We start from the raw sequence: 16,391 nt of genomic DNA on the forward strand, positions 1-16,391 counted from the left end.
GTGACAGAGTGAGACTCTGTCTCAAAAAAACAAAACAACAAAAAATGCTCTACCCAAGAACTACTGAATTGGAAGCTGTATTTTTAACAAAATTTCTAGGTGATTTAAGTTTGAAAAGCACTGATATACATAAACTATACATTAAAAAGATGCGATAAGCACTAAAGTTGTTTTGTTTTGTTTTTGGAGACAGAGTCTTGCTCTGTCGCCCAGGCTGGAGTGCAATGGCACAATCTGGGCTCACTGCAACCTCCATCTCCCAGGTTCAAGCAATTCTCCTGCCTCAGCTTCTCTAGTAGCTGGGATTACAGGCACCTGCCACCATGCCTGGCTAATTTTTGTATTTTTAGTAGAGATAGGGTTTTGCCATGTTCGCCAGACTGGTCTCGAACTCCTGACCTCAGGCGATCCGCCCACCTTGGCCTCCCAAAGTGTTGGGATTACAGGCATGAGCCACCACACTAGGCCTGCTAAAGATTCTTTTTTTTTTTTTTTGAGACGGAGTCTCGCTCTGTCGCCCAGGCTGGAGTGCAGTGACCGGATCTCGGCTCACTGCAAACTCCGCCTCCCGGGTTTACGCCATTCTCCTGCCTCAGCCTCCCGAGTAGCTGGGACTACAGGCGCCCGCCACCTCACCCGGCTAGTTTTTTTGTACTTTTTAGTAGAGACGGGGTTTCACCGTGTTCGCCAGGATGGTCTCGATCTCCTGACCTCGTGATCCGCCCGTCTCGGCCTCCCAAAGTGCTGGGATTACAGGCTTGAGCCACCGCGCCCGGCCTAAAGATTCTTATAAACAAAAAATACTGTGTGTAAGAGCTCAATTACTGTGTTAGCCATCCCCCAGCCCCCCAAAAGAAGAAAAATGATCATAGAGGAAGAAGTTCCCTGGATTGGCATATTAAAAGGTGCTTGATAAGAGTTTGTTGAACTAAACTAGCCCTAGGCGCTACCATTTGAAGATGAATTATTTGCTATTTAGTAGTCTGCATTTAGTGTTTATGCACAGAGTGGTTTTGTTTTTTTTTTCTTTTTTTTCTTTTTTTTTTTTTGAGACAGGGTCTCACTCTGTTGCCCAGACTGGAGTGCAGTGGTGTGATCTCAGCTCACTACAACCTCTGCCTCCCAGGCTTAAGTGATTCTCCTGCCACAGCCTCCCAAGTAGCTGGGATTACAAGCGCATGCCACCACGCCTGGCTAATTTTTTTTTTGTTTTTTTTTTGTATTTTTAGTAGAGACTGAGTTTCACCATGTTGTCCAGGCTGGTCTCGAACTCCTGACCTCAAATGATCCACCTTCCTTGGCCTCCCAAAGTACTGGGATTACAGGCGTGAGCCGCTTCGCCTGGACCAGAGGTTTTATAAATAGATTATTTCAATAAAAAGAGTGAGACTCAGATCTCAGAAAGAGAGGATAAATGAAAGCCAAGATTACATCAGTTGATTGACTATACTAGTGCCATGAACATGGGAAGTGTTAGGATATAAAGATAAGTGAGACAGTCACTGCCCTCTAGTAGGAGACTCAAGGACATGTTTTTTTACTTTTTGGGTTATAATCCAATAGTATTGCTACTTATTTTGTTGTGTAAATTGTTGCAGCTTTGGTCATTGGGAGCTTTTTTAGGTTGGCTTCTTTTCTGTTCTTTTTTTTTTTTTTTGAGACAGAGCCTTATTCTGTTGCCTAGGCTGGAGTGCCGTGGTGCAATGGCTCACTGCAACCTCCACCTCCCAGGTTCAAGCAATTCTCGTGCTTCAGCCTCCCGAGTAGCTGGGATTACAGGTGTGTGCCACTATGCCTAGCTAATTTTTTGTATTTTTAGTAGAGATGGGGTTTCACCATGTTGGCCGGTCTAGTCTTGAACTCCTGACCTCAGGGTGATGTGCCCATGTTGGCCAGGGATGGCCAAGGTGCTGGGATTACAGGTATGGGCCACTGTGCTGGGCCAGGTTGGCTACTTTTGAACACTACTTTATGAGTCAACTTTCTTGCTCATTTCTTCCCTATTTTGAGGGCTGCCTAATATTGGATCAGTGTTTTATGAAGAATGTGATCTCTTTACTGGCCACTCTATCAGTATCACGAGAGATGTTTTGTTTTGTTTTGTAAAGGCACATTCATCATTAGCGAAATGGAAATGAAAACCACAGTGAGATACCAGTTCATACCAATTAGGGTGGCTACTATTTAAAATAAAAAACCAAAAACGAAAACCAAAGGACAACCACATGGATGTAAAGAAATTGGAAACTTTGTGCATTGTTGGTGGGAATCTAAAATGGTATAGCTTCTGTAAAAAACAGTATGGCAGTTCATCAGAAAACTAACCATAGAATTACTGTATGATCTAGTAATTCCACTTCTAGCTGTGTACTCCAAATAATTGAAAGCAGGGATTTGAACAGATATTTGTACACCAGTGTTTACAGGCAGCACTTTTCACAATAGCCAAAAGGTAGAAACAAACCACATGTCAGTTACCAGATGAATAGATAAATAAAATGTAGTATATACATACATGTAATAGAATATTATTCAGCCCTAGAAAGGAATGTAATTCTGGTGCTGCAGCATGGGCGAACCCTGAAAACACTTTACCAAGTGAAAAGAAGCCAAAAACAAAAGGACAAATATTACATGATTTCACTTCTAAGATACCTAGAATAGTTCAGTTCATAGAGACAGAAAGTAGAATGGTAGTTTCCAGAGCCTGCAGGGAGGAGGAATTGGGGATTTATTGTTTAATTGGTACAGAGTTCCAGGCCAAGATGATGAAAAAGTTCTGGAGATGGATAGTAGTGATGGTTGCACAACAATGCTACTGAATTGTGCATGTAGAAATGGTTAAATGGTAAATTTTGTGTTGTGTGTATTTTACCACAATTGAAAAAAAAAAAAAAAAGTCACTTCCTTGGCTCCATCCCAGGCATACTAAAGTAGAATTTCTATTGGTGGGGCCTAGAATGCTGCATTAAAAAAAAAAAAAAAAAATCCTTTTCAGTTTATTGTTATGCATGGTTTAAGAACCACTGATACATGGGATTATCTGATGGAAAGTGGGGTAAACTGGATTTTGTTGGTATATCTTTAAAGAGAAATTTATCAGATTGATGAGTTAAAGTATAATCATCTAAGTTTTTATGTTTAATTCAGCTGTTAATATTTACACCTTACTTCATGTGGTTAATGTGAGTAAGGACTACTAATAATTATTTAGCATTCTACCACATTTTAAAGCACTTTCGGCTGGGTGCAGTGACTCATGCCTGTGATCCCAGCACTTTGGGAAGCCAAGGCCGGAGGATCACTTGAGCCCAGGAGTTCAAGACCAGCCTGGGCAATGTGGCTAAGCCCCATCTCTACAAAAAAATTAAAAATTAGCTGGGCATGGTGGCATGCACCTGTAGTCCCAGTTACTCCAGAGGCTGAGGTGGGAGGACCTCTTGATCCTGGGAGGAGAGGGGAGGCAAAGGTTGCAGTGAACCAAAATTGCATACTGCACTCCAACCTGGGTGACAGAGTGAGACTCTGTCTCAAAAATAAAATAAAGCACTTTCTGACATGTTATCTCATTTGATCATCATGTTATCCTCTGGTGGTGATAATTGCCATTTTCAGGTGAGACGCTTGAGACTTTGGAGATTTAATGAGTTGCCTAAGATTATACAGATAAAGTCAGACGTCCAAGACAGATCTGATTACAACTCCTCTTAGCAGTCTCCAAGAAAAGAGCAGGTGTTATTGAGGCCATTGTAAATATTCTGTTTGTTTTGCCGGCCGGGCGCGGTGGCTCAAGCCTGTAATCCCAGCACTTTGGGAGGCCGAGGCGGGTGGATCACGAGGTCAGTAGATCGAGACTATCCTGGCTAACATGGTGAAACCCCGTCTCTACTAAAAATACAAAAAACTAGCTGGGCGTGGTGGCGGGCGCCTGTAGTCTCAGCTACTTGGGAGGCTGAGGCGGGAGAATGGCGTGAACCCGGGAGGCGGAGCTTGCAGTGAGCCGAGATCACGCCACTGCACTCCAGCCTGGGAGACACAGCGAGACTCCGTCTCAAAAAAAAAAAAAAAAAAAAAAAAATTGTTTTGCCACCCCAAAAATGTAAAATTGCTAAGTTAGTCATGAACCATAGACTTAAGACGACTTTATTTTGTAAACATGACTGTTACATGACAGTGCCACTGTTCTTGCCATGTTGGCAGTGGTTAATATTTACAAAACTAAGATACTTTATTCTGTCTAAGAAAGTATTCTTATGAAGTATTACTATATGAATACTTAATAAAATACTAAATAATGTGATTTATCTGGAAATCTAAAGCAGATCTGTGAGTCTGTGGAATTGTTTTTCTTCTCTTCCCTTGCATTGAAGCGGCTTCTATACCCAACCATTTGTGCATAATAGTATAATTTTCAAAAACTGTCACCAGATGCAGTGGCTCATGCCTGTAATCCCAGCACTTTGGGAGGCTGAGGTGGGTGGATCACCTGAGGTCAGAAGTTCAAGACCAGCCTGGCCAAATTGGCGAAATACCGTTTCTACTAAAAATACAAAAATTAGCCAGGCATGGTGGCGGGTGCCTGTAATTCCAGTTACTTGGGAGGCTGAGGCAGGAGAATTGCTTAAACCGGGGAGGCAGAGGTTGCAGTGAGCTGAGATCGTGCCATTGCACTCCAGTCTGGGCAACAGAATGAGACTCTGTCTCAAAAAAAAAAAAAAACCACACACAACCGTGACTATTTCCCTTTTGAAGAATGTATTTGTCACAGTTGAGCCCAGGAGTCAACAGACTCCTGTCCTTTCCTAGGACATCCAGCCATGTTTTAGTAAAGTAGAAAGATGTGGGGAAAAGCCATTTCTAGTGTTCCTGTTTTACACTAATTTTCCTCTAGCTTTCCTGTCTACCAACATGGAATTGTCAGGGAAGGGCATTTTTATTTTATAGTGATTTAATATCTAATCACTTCTTATTTTGATAGGACAGGGCATTATATGATAAAATTATTAAAAACGTAATCCAGACTTGCTTCCCAATATGTAGTATGTTAAACTGCCTGTTTGCTAATTGCATGTCTCAAAGATCTCAAGCATAATGGAGTCCAGAACTCTTGATCTCTTGTTCCCTCTCCCACTTATGAAAACATCTGCTCATCTTACAGTATTCCTTATCCTAGTATATGCACCTGTATCTGGTCAGTGATCTGGGCCCTATCTCTTAATTTCATTTCCTTCACTCTCCCCTTCACTTGTATACAGTCTGCTTCCTTTGCCTAGAATGTTATCCCTCTCACTTCACCAATACACTTTTCACCTAAATTCTGCTCACCCTTCAGCTTTCAGCTATAATCTTTTCCAGAACCACTAGGTTAACTTAGGTGGCCATTTAGTAGCCTCATGGTATCCTGTACTTTAACAAGAACATCAATAATAGCTACAGGTAACATTTATTAAAGACTGACAATATATTGGTATGTAATATTATCAGAAGGAGTAATTTGCCCAGGGTTACACTCTGGTAATTGAAAGAACAAATATTTTAATGTAGACAATGTAGCTCACACTTAACCTTCTTACTACTCTGCCTCTTACATAGTTATACTTTTGTTTATTATTATGTTTAAATAAATTGTTTGTTTGATGGTCTAGTTCCCCTATTGTACTTCTAAGCTCCTTGAGGGTGGGGGTTGTGTCTCTTATACTATCTGTTGAATGTGTGCATGTATCATATTTGGGATATAGCCTTTCCATTACTCAGAAAGTCTGAAAAATTGATAAAATTCGTAGGTGGAATTCACAGATGACATTGACCATTTTATTGTCTAGAAATGATAGTTTCTGTAAATGTGAAGAAATCTGTTTAGTTCATCTAGTAAATCAGTTTGCTGTGAAGTGGTCATATATCAAGGAATCTGATTTATTTGGAGAAGTTTGAATTTGAAAAGTTTTTTTCGTTGCTTGTTATGGCTTTGGTTTCCTGGAAACTAGAATCTACTGCTTAGAGGTTATGAGCAAATTAATTGGTGAAGATAGTAGAAAGACACTTGGATCACAGTTGCCATCTCTTGGCATTTTAAGGAAGACTGCCAATGATAGGCAGTAGACATACATCACATGTATTGTGAATTGCCATTCCAGCTTTAAATATACCTCTTAGAATGTGATTGAAACTTAAAATAGGGTAGGATAACTGCCCCTGCCTGGAATCCCAATACTTTGGGATCACTGGAGCCCAGGAGTTTGAGACCATCCTCAGCAACATAGTAAGACACTCATTTCTACAAAAAAATGAAAAAATTAGCTGAGCATGGTGGTGTATGCCTGTAGTCCCAGCTTCTCAGGAGGCTGAGGTGGGAGAATCACTTGGGCCCAAGAGGTCAAGGCTGCAGTGAGCTGTGAACACGCCACTGCAGTCCAGCCTCGTGACAGAGTAAGACCCTGTCTCAAATAAATAAATAAATAAAAATAGGATAAGACAGATGGGAACACTAGCAGAGAAAACACTGGGAATTTGATAAAGCACCCCATCTGTGTCAGGACATCATTGATATAGGGATACATGCCACTTTTGGAAGATAAAGAGCATAGTTGAAGAGGAACTAAAAAACCATCAGAGACTCTTCTTGAGTCAGTTCCTTGCTTTATTGGTGGGAACTCTGTTATCACATAGTAATATTTTTAAAAAGTTGTTTAGGAAGGTCATACTGTTTTTAAAGCAAAACATATGAAAAATGATATGAATTTAGCACTTGACACATGTTTGGAATTTGATGTGTGTAGTTATTTTCTGTGGGAAAGGACTTTAAATATATCTTTCCCATGGTTAATATATACACTGGCGTAAACCACATACCAATGAAAATTTTTATTAATTTATATTTTATTTTATATACACATAGACATAAATGTTATAAATGTGCTTAAATATGAGTAATTTTTAGTACAGCTTTAGGGGAGGAATGATTCATTCTTTCCCCCTTTTCTATTCACATCCCTGCCTTGCCCAGGACCATTTATAACCCATGTTGACAACAAAGGTTATATTCTTCCATATTTCTCTCCATGCTGTCATGCTCGTGTGTAAATATGTACTTAATTTATAATTACACATACACGTGTATATATGTATATGTGGGTGTTTTTTTTTTTTTTTTTTTTTTGAGAATTCCCTGTATTTTACGTTTTTTTTGTGAGTTTTCTCACTTAAGAATACCTCACTTAGCAGGGCGGTGGCTCACGCCTGTTGTAATCCCAGCACTTAGGGAGGCCGAGGTAGGTGGATCACGAGGTCAGGAGATTTGAGATCATCCTGGCTAACACGGTGAAACCCCGTCTCTACTAAAAATACAAAAAATTAGCCAGGCATGGTGGAGGGTGCCTGTAGTCCCAGCTACTTGGGAGGCTGAGGCAGGAGAATGGCGTGAACCCGGGAGGCGGAGCTTGCAGTGAGCTGAGATCGTGCCACTGCACTCCAGCCTAGGTGACAGAGCGAGACTCCATCTCAAAAAAACAAACAAACAAAAAAAAAAAAACAAAAAAAAAAAACACCTCACTTAATAGCTCTAATTTGTTCTTTTTCATGGCTACATATATAGTTGTATTAGTTTGCTAGGGGTGCCATAACAGAGTACCACAGACTGAGTGGCTTAAACAACAGCAATTAATTTTCTCACAGTTTTGGAGGCTAGAAGCCCAAGATGAAGATATTGGTGGGTTGTTTTTTTCTGAGGCCTTTCTCCTTGGCTTAGAGATGGCTGTCTTCTCCCTGTTTCTTCACATGGTCTTTCTTCTGTATTCAAATTTCCTCCTCTTATTAAGGATGCCAGTCTTGAACTGGATTCAGGCCTACCCTAATGACCTCATTTTAACTTAATTACCTCTTTAAAGACTTTATCTCAAAATACATTCACATTTTGAGGTGCTGGGGCTTAGGACTTCATATGAATTTTGGAGGGACACTATTTAGCCCATAATAATCATATTCCACAATGTATCCAACCATTCCCTTACTGGTGGTCATTTATATTATTTCTGTTTTTTGCCACTATGCAATAAAATCTTTGTATGTATACCCTTTTATTTTTACAGGATAAATTCCCAAAAGTGGATTTTCTAGGCAAAGGGGATATTTTTAATTTCGATAGTGGTTGCCAGATTACTTTTCAAAAAGTCTATCAGTTAGCATTTCTACTTGTAAGGTATGAGAATAAACTTTTTCCAAGAACAGTCTATATTCAGGATCCCTCTTCCCTTCTTCCTCCTACCATCTATTCCTTAACTGCTTATAATTTGGGTTTTGCTCCAGCTACTCTATTCATATTCCTCTCTCAAAGGCCACTAATTCTGTGCTATTGCTACATTAATTGTTTAAAAATACTCTGTTGGCGTTTTGCAACATTTGAAGCTCCTGGAGACTGGCTTTTGTGTATTACTTCTTCTGACTTCCTTAAGAATATACCCTAACCACCATTTCCTGATTCTTTTGCCTCATCTTCATCTGCTTGCTGCTTGGATGTAGGTGTGTCCCAAGATTCCATTCTGCTTTAAATTGCTCCTGTCCACCTTGGACTGGGAGATTTTTATCTACTTGTACTATTTCTATTACCTGTGTGAAAGTTAATCATCTGAATTGGGTCATTTTTGTCATACCCAACTAAATCAGTAGAGGGGCCAAGGGGAAAAAGTGTTCAGGGTCTGTAGCATTGCTCTAGAAATGTAATTCTCTGCAAGTCCACCGCTAAAACTGCCTATTTATATAAACAAAAACCAGTTTTATCTACGTCTGCTGAGATAACTTGCTACAACTCTGGGACTAATTTTGCTCACCAACTGGAGTTTGCCAGCTCCCCAAAGCCTTACTAATACCAATAAACTTTCTATCAAGACCACATAGAACATTTCTTCCTCTTTATAAAACCCCCAACCATGTCTTTGTTGTTTGGACATACTGAAGACCACCCAGTCTACATCTATGCCCCAAATTACAATTCTTTCTTCCCAAATCAAATGTTCAATTTGGAGGTTTGTATCTACATTTTTATTTGGACTTTGACACCTGTGGGTGACTGGATGAATCCCAGATCCATATTTTTGGCCTTAAGCTCTCTTTTTTTAAAAAATTAAAAAAAAATAATAATGGAACACTTCACAAATATATATGTCATCTTTGCGCAGGAGCCATCCTAATCTCTGTATCATTTTGTTTTCAGTATACGTGCTGCCGAAGCAAGCACTAAGCTCTTTTTTGAGCCTCAGACATAGCTAGATTTCAACCTGTACTCAAATAAATTTAAAGTAAAATTTGATTATTACTGTAAGATACCTCTGTGGGGATAGCTACTGGGTACAAAAAGTAATTAGAATGAACAAGACCTAGTATTTGATAGCACAACAGGGTGACTAGTCAGTAGTAATTTAATTGTACATTTTAAAATAACTGAAAGTATAATTGGATTGTTTGTAGCACAAAGGGTAAATGCTTGAGGGAATGGATACCCCATTTACCATGATGTAACTATTATGCGTTACATATCTGTGTCAGGTGTCTTGTGTACCCCATAAATATACGCACCTGTGTACCCACAAATTTTTTTAAAAATTGGTTTTATCAAAAAGGTTGAATAAGCAAATTTTTATAAAAATATTTACCAATATTTAATAACTATGTTTTTTTTTTTTTTTTGAGACAGAGTCTTGCTCTGTCGGCCAGGCTGGAGTGCAGTGGCGCTTATTGCAACCTCTGCCTCCTGGGTTCAAGTGATTCTCCTGCCTCAGACTTCCAAGTAGCTGGGATTACAGGCACCTGCCACCACGCCTGGCTAATTTTTGTATTTTTAGTAGAGACAGGGTTTCGCCATGTTGGCCAGGCTGGTCTCAAACTCCTAACCTTAGATAATCCACCTGCCTTGGTCTCCCAGAGTGCTGGGATTACAGGTGTAAGCTACCGTGCTTGGCAAATTTTCTTTTTCTTTTTTTTTCCGAGGACAGAGTCTCACTCTGTCGCCCAAGGTAGAATGCAGTGGCGCGATCTCGGCTCACTGCAGCCTCTGCCTCCAGGGTTCAAGTGATTCTGCTGCCTCAGCCTCCCAAGAAGCTGGGATTACAGCTGCACATTGTCATGGCTGGCTAATTTTTGTATTTTTATTAGAGACGGGGTTTCACCATGTCGGCCAGGCTGGTCTCAAACTCCTGACCTCCAGTGATCCGCCCGCCTACACTTCCCAAAGTGCTGGGATTGAGGCCTGAACCACCACAACCAGCCACTATGAACATTCTTTACTAATAAATAAGCACCATCTTGCATTACAGCTACAAAAATTATTTTTTGTTCTTGTTTTCGAGACAGGTCTGAGTAGCTGGGACCACCCATGCCCAGTTAATTTTTTGGTTATTTTTTTGGAGAGACAAGGTCTCACTGTGTTGCCCAGGTAGGTCTTGAACTCCTCAGCTCAACCAATATACCTGCCTCAGCCTTCCAAAGTGCTGGTACTATACCCGTGAGCCACTGTTCCTGGCCTCACAAAAATTATTTTGTAGGTTGTATTTTAGCTAGCCTATCACAATTCTTCCAAATTTTTAAATGGTTTCTGTTGCTTATAAAATATTCTCTATTGATAGCCAACAAATTCTTTTTTTTTTTTTTTTTTTTTTTTTTGAGACGGAGTCTCACTCTGTCGCCCAGGCTGGAGTGCAGTGGCCGGATCTCAGCTCACTGCAAGCTTCGCCTCCCGGGTTCACGCCATTCTCCTGCCTCAGCCTCCCGAGTAGCTGGGACTACAGGCGTCCTCCACATCGCCCGGCTAGTTTTTTTGTATTTTTTTTTTTTAGTAGAGACGGGGTTTCACCATGTTAGCCAGGATGGTCTCGATCTCCTGACCTCGTGATCCACCCGTCTCGGCCTCCCAAAGTGCTGGGATTACAGGCTTGAGCCACCGCGCCCGGCCGATAGCCAACAAATTCTAATTTGGTTATTACTAGGCTATCAGTGCAAAAACAAAATTGCAGTTAAAAACTTGTAAAATCTCATATGCCTAAATACCAGGACCGGGTTTATAGTTGTATCAATTTATTTGTTTTTCTTAATACTCAGCATCCAAATTAAAAAGAGGAGTATTTTTGTGTACTTTAAAAAGTGATATACTATTGGCCGGGTGCTGCCGGTGGCTTATGCCTGTAATCCTAGCACTTTGGGAGGCCGAGGCAGGTGGATCACGAGGTCAAGAAGTTGAAACCATCCTGGCTAACATGGTGAAACCCCGTCTCTACTAAAAATACAGAAAAAATGAGCCGGGCGTGGTGGCAGGCACCTGTAGTCCCAGCTACTTGGGAGGCTGAGGCAGGAGAATGGTGTGAACCCCGGAAGCGGAGCTTGCAGTGAGCCGAGATGGTGCGACTGCACTCCAGCCTGGGCGACAGAGTGAGACTCTGTCTCAAACAAAAAAAAAGTGATATACTATTTGTATTTTGTAACATTCATTGAAGAAAACACTTAAGACTTTCAAAACTAGAATAATAATATTTTAATTTCTTAAAGCTTTGAAATACACGTTTAAGCCGGACGCGGTGGCTCAAGTCTGTAATCCCAGCACTTTGGGAGGCCGAGACGGGCGGATCACGAGGTCAGGAGGTCGAGACCATCCTGGCTAACACGGTGAAACCCCGTCTCTACTAAAAAATACAAAAAACTAGCCGTGCGAGGTGGCGAGCGCCTGTAGTCCCAGCTACTTGGGAGGCTGAGGCAGGAGAATGGCGTGAACCCAGGAGGCGGAGCTTGCAGTGAGCTGAGATCCGGCCACTGCACTCCAGCCCGGGCAACAGAGCAAGACTCTGTCTCCAAAAAAAAAAAAAAAAAAAAAAAAGAAATATACATTTAAGAGTGCATATAACTTCAGTTTAAATGTTCAGTTTAAATCAGGGGTCCCCAACCCTTAGGCTACAGACTGATACTGGTCCATGGCATGTTAGGAACCAGGCCGCACCGCAGGAGGTGAGCAATGGGTAGGTGAGCAAAGCTTCATCTGTATTTACAGCCACTCACCATCACTTGCATTACCGCCAGAACTCCACCTCTTTTCAGATCAGTGGAGGCATTCAATTCTCAGGAGCACGATCCCCATTATGAACTGTGCATGTGAGGCATCTAGATTGCACACTCCTTACCAGAATCTAATGCCTGATGATCTGTCACTGTCTCCCATCCCCCCATACGGGACCGTCTAGTTGCAGAAAAACAAGCTCAGGGCTCCCATTGGTTCTACATTATGGTGAGTTGTATAATTATTTTATTACATATTACAATGTAATAATAGAAATAAAGTAAACAATAAATGTAATGCACTTGAATCGTCCCGAAACCATCCTGCCCATCCGAGTGTGTGGAAAAGTTGTCTTGCCCAGAACTGGTCCTGGTGCCAAAACGGTTGGGGACCACTGACTTTACGCATGCTTCCCCACCCACCTTCCCCAAGTCTGTAGAAAAATTGTCTTCCACAAAACCAGTCCCTGGTGCCAAGAAGGTTGGAGACCACTGGTTTAAATAATAATGAAATGAACGTGTATGTACCTAACATACAGGTTAAAAAATGAAGTATTTCTGGCCAGGCACAGTGGTTCACGCCTGTAATCCCAGCACTTTGGGAGGCCAAGGCAGGCGACGAGGTCAGGAGTTTGAGACCAGCCTGACCAACATGGTAAAACTCTGTCTCTACTAAAAATGCAAAAATTAGCCGGGCATGGTGGCACATGCCTGTAATCCCAGCTACTCAGGAGGCTGAGGCAGGAGAATCGCTTGAACTCAGGAGGTGGAGGTTGCAGTGAGCCGAGATTGCACCACTGCACTCCAGCCTGGGCTGGGCAACAGAGTGAGACTCCGTCTCAAAAAAAAAAAAAAAAAAAAAGTATTTCTGATATTTTTAAAGGCTTCTGTAGTTTCCTAACTGATTGCATCTTCTTTCCCCTCCCCGGAGGTAATAGCTGAGTTTTAGATTAATCAAGTACTTAAATTACTTTATAGTTTTGTCACATATGTATACATTAATAAACAATGAATATACTTTGGTTTTGCTTTTTTCTGAACTTGATATAAATGGATCATATTGTTTATATTGTTCTGTAACTTATATTTTTGCCTCATTTTATGTTTTTGAGATTTCATTTATGTTATTGTGTGTAACTTTTAGGTCATTCGTTTGTGCTGGTAAGTAATACTCGTTTTCTAAATCTACAGCAATGTATTGGTCCATTCTAATGTTGATGGACATTCTGGTTATTTCCAAGTTTTGCTTTTTAAGCACTGCTGTTAATGTTTTTGTGCCTGTTCATCTGTTGCACACATGTAAGAGTTCTATAATGTAGCAGTCCTCATCCAATTTATTTATTTATTTATTTTTGAGACAGAGTCTTGCTCTTATCGCCCAGGCTGGAGTGCAGTGGCGTGATCTTGGCTCACTGCGACCTCCGCCTCCCAGGTTCAAGCAATTCTCCTGCCTCAGCCTCCCGAGTAACTGGGACTACAGGCGCATGCCACCATGCCTGGCTAATTTTTGTATTTTTAGTAGAGACGGGGTTTCACCATATTGGCCAGGATAGTCTCAAACTCTTGACCTCATGATCTGCCCGCCTTGGCCTCCCAAAGTGCTAGAATTACAGGCATGAGCCACCGTGCCTAACCAGTCCCCAACCTTTTTGGCACCAGGGACTGGTTTTGTGGAAGACAGTTTTTCCATGGTGGGGGAATGTTTTTGGGATAAAACTGTTCCACTTCAGATCACCAGGCATTAGATTCTCATAAGGTGTGCAACCTAGATCCTTCACATGCACAATTCACAATAGGTTTCACGGTCCCATGACAATGAGAATCTAATGCTCCTACTGATCTGACAGATGGAGCTCAGGTGGTAATGCTCCCTGGTAGGCTGCTCACCTGCTGTGCAGCCCGATTCCTAATGGGGTTTGGGGGATTTATTGGTTGGCAGCCAGGTGTTGGGGACCCCTCCTATAATGTATTTAGAAGTAGAACTGCCGTATCATAATGTGTGTGTGTGAGTTTAACTTTATTAAATAATGTTAAACTTTAATCCAAATTGTTATTTTTTTATTCCCACCAGTAATGGGTAAAAATTCACATTTCTTTGTATCTTTACCAATACTTGATACTCTTATATTTTAAAATTTTTGTCAAAATAGTAGGTGTAAAATAATGTCTTGTAGTTTTTATTTGTATTTACTTGAAGACAAATAAATGCAAGGCTGAGGCTAGAGATTGAGATTGAGGCTGAGCACCTTTCTAATATTTATGGGGCAGTTGTGTTTCCCCTCCCATGAAATGTCTGTACATGACTTTTGTCCATTTTAGAAAATTGAGGGTTTGTTTTTGTTAAATACTTTGTCATTATTTATCCTGGATATTTCCTTCGTAGGTTATATGTGTCCCAGTGTGTGACTTATCTTTCCACTTTTTGTGATGTGTTGATTAAGCAATAGTTCGTAATGAAATTGAATTAGGATTTTTCTTCATTTTATACTTCTTGTGTCTTTTTAAATAAATTCTTTCCTAACTCAAGTTATAAAGATATCCTGCTATGCTTTTACTAAACATTTCTGAATCTTTTGCTTATCACCGTTATGTACTTGATCCATTTTCAGTTGGTTTTTATATATGGTATGTGATAGGGAATAATTTGCCAATGTCCTAGCACTATATATTGGATGATCCATCCTTTCCTCATGAATCTATACTACTGGCTCTTTGTTTTATATTCTTTTCCTACAGGATCTCCATTATGGTGGTCTTTCTGTTTCTGCACTGATATCTTACTGTCTTAATCATTGTAGCTTAATCATGTCTTTATCTGACAGGAAAAATAGTTTTTTGCCTGATTTTTCTTTATAGGAGTGCCTTAGTTGTTCTTGGCTCTTCTAAATTTAGGATCAACATCTCAATTTTTCAGAAAATTGTTTCAATTTTAATAGGAATTATAAATGTTTAGAGTATGGGAGAATTGACATCATGAGATATTATGGTACTTCATTAATACTATTTAAGGTCTTCTAAATGTCGTTCATTAAAGTTTAAAAATTTTTCTTCATAAAGGATCTTTTTTTTTTTTTTTTTTGAGAAGGAGTCTCACTCTGTTATTGGGGCTGGAGTGCAGTGGCATGATCTCGGCTTACTGCAACCTCCGCTTCCTGGGTTCAAGCGATTCTCCTGCCTCAGCCTCCCAAGTAGCTAAGATTACAGATGCACACCACCACACTCATTTAATTTTTGTATTTTTAGTAGAGACAAGGTTTTACCATGTTTGTCATGCTTGTGTCGAACTCCTGACCTCATGTGATCCACCTGCCTTGGCCTCCCAAAGTGCTGGGATTACAGGCGTGAACCACCATGCCTGGCCCATAAAGGTTTTAGACACATTTTATAAGATTATTTTCATGGTTACTGTATTTTATTTTTGCAACTATCATTAAAAAATTCTATTTTCTGTGTTTTGCTTATGTAGGAGTACAACTATCTTTTATAAATTATTTCAACAATTTTACTAAACTCACTTATTAACTCTTGTAATTTTTCTATAGATTCTTTTGGGTTTTCAATTAGAATAATTATATTACCTGCAAATAATAACAGTTATATTCCTTCCTTTCCAATCTTTTTTGTCTTATTGGCTAGGACCTACAGACAATGTTGAGTAGACATTGTGATAGTAGGTATCCTTGTCTTGTCCCTGGTTTTAAAGGTAGTTCTTTTAGTATTGCACTCTTGATTATGATTTTTGTTGTAGGCTTTTTGCTTATATCCTTTATCAAGTTTAGGAAATGTTCTTCTATTTCTAGGACCTAAGTTTTTGCTTATATATTTGTTAAGAACCATGAATTGTTACCTTTTCTGTGTCTATTGTCATTTTTCCCCTTTATTTTGTTATTGCAGGAATCACAAAAGATTTACTTTTGTTGAACCAGTCTCAGTTCCTGAAATAAGCCCAAGTCAGTCATGGTGTAGTATCTTTTCTAAACATATCTAAATTTGGTTTGCTACTCTTTTTTTTTTTTTAAGGTAAGGTCTCACTCTGTCACCCAGGCTGGAGTGCAGTGGTGTGATCTTGGCTTACTGCAGCCTCCGCCTCCTGGGCTCAAGCAATTCTCCCACCTCAGCCTCCCCAGTAGCTAGGACCACAGGTGTGTGCTACCACGCCTGGCTAATTTTTGTGTTTTTGGTAGTGATGGGTTTTTGCTTTGTTACCCAGACTGGTCTCGAACTCTTGAGCTCAAGCCTCAGCCTCCTAAAGTGGTGGAATTACAGGCATGAGCCATCACACCCGGCCCAGTTTGCTACTTTTGTTTATGATTTTTTTTCATCTATGTCCATGAGCAGTTATTCTTTCCTAGATAGTGTTG

The 16,391-nt window shown here is 40.4% G+C and overlaps 1 protein-coding gene and 1 non-coding gene across 4 annotated transcripts in view; one reads left to right on the plus strand and one right to left on the minus strand.

The window, feature by feature from the left end:
- The window catches only part of SOS1 (SOS Ras/Rac guanine nucleotide exchange factor 1), a 148,653-nt gene that overhangs the window by 34,523 nt on the left and 97,739 nt on the right, over positions 1 to 16,391 (plus strand). The gene's annotated exons all lie outside the window — the stretch shown is intronic.
- Positions 9,126 to 9,229, minus strand: LOC114671984 (U6 spliceosomal RNA). The gene has a single exon (XR_003722189.1). It is a non-coding gene; the product is annotated as a U6 spliceosomal RNA (small nuclear RNA).

The sequence above is a fragment of the Macaca mulatta genome, chromosome 13 (assembly GCF_049350105.2).
Source record: "Macaca mulatta isolate MMU2019108-1 chromosome 13, T2T-MMU8v2.0, whole genome shotgun sequence".
Taxonomy (NCBI): Eukaryota; Metazoa; Chordata; class Mammalia; order Primates; family Cercopithecidae; genus Macaca; species Macaca mulatta.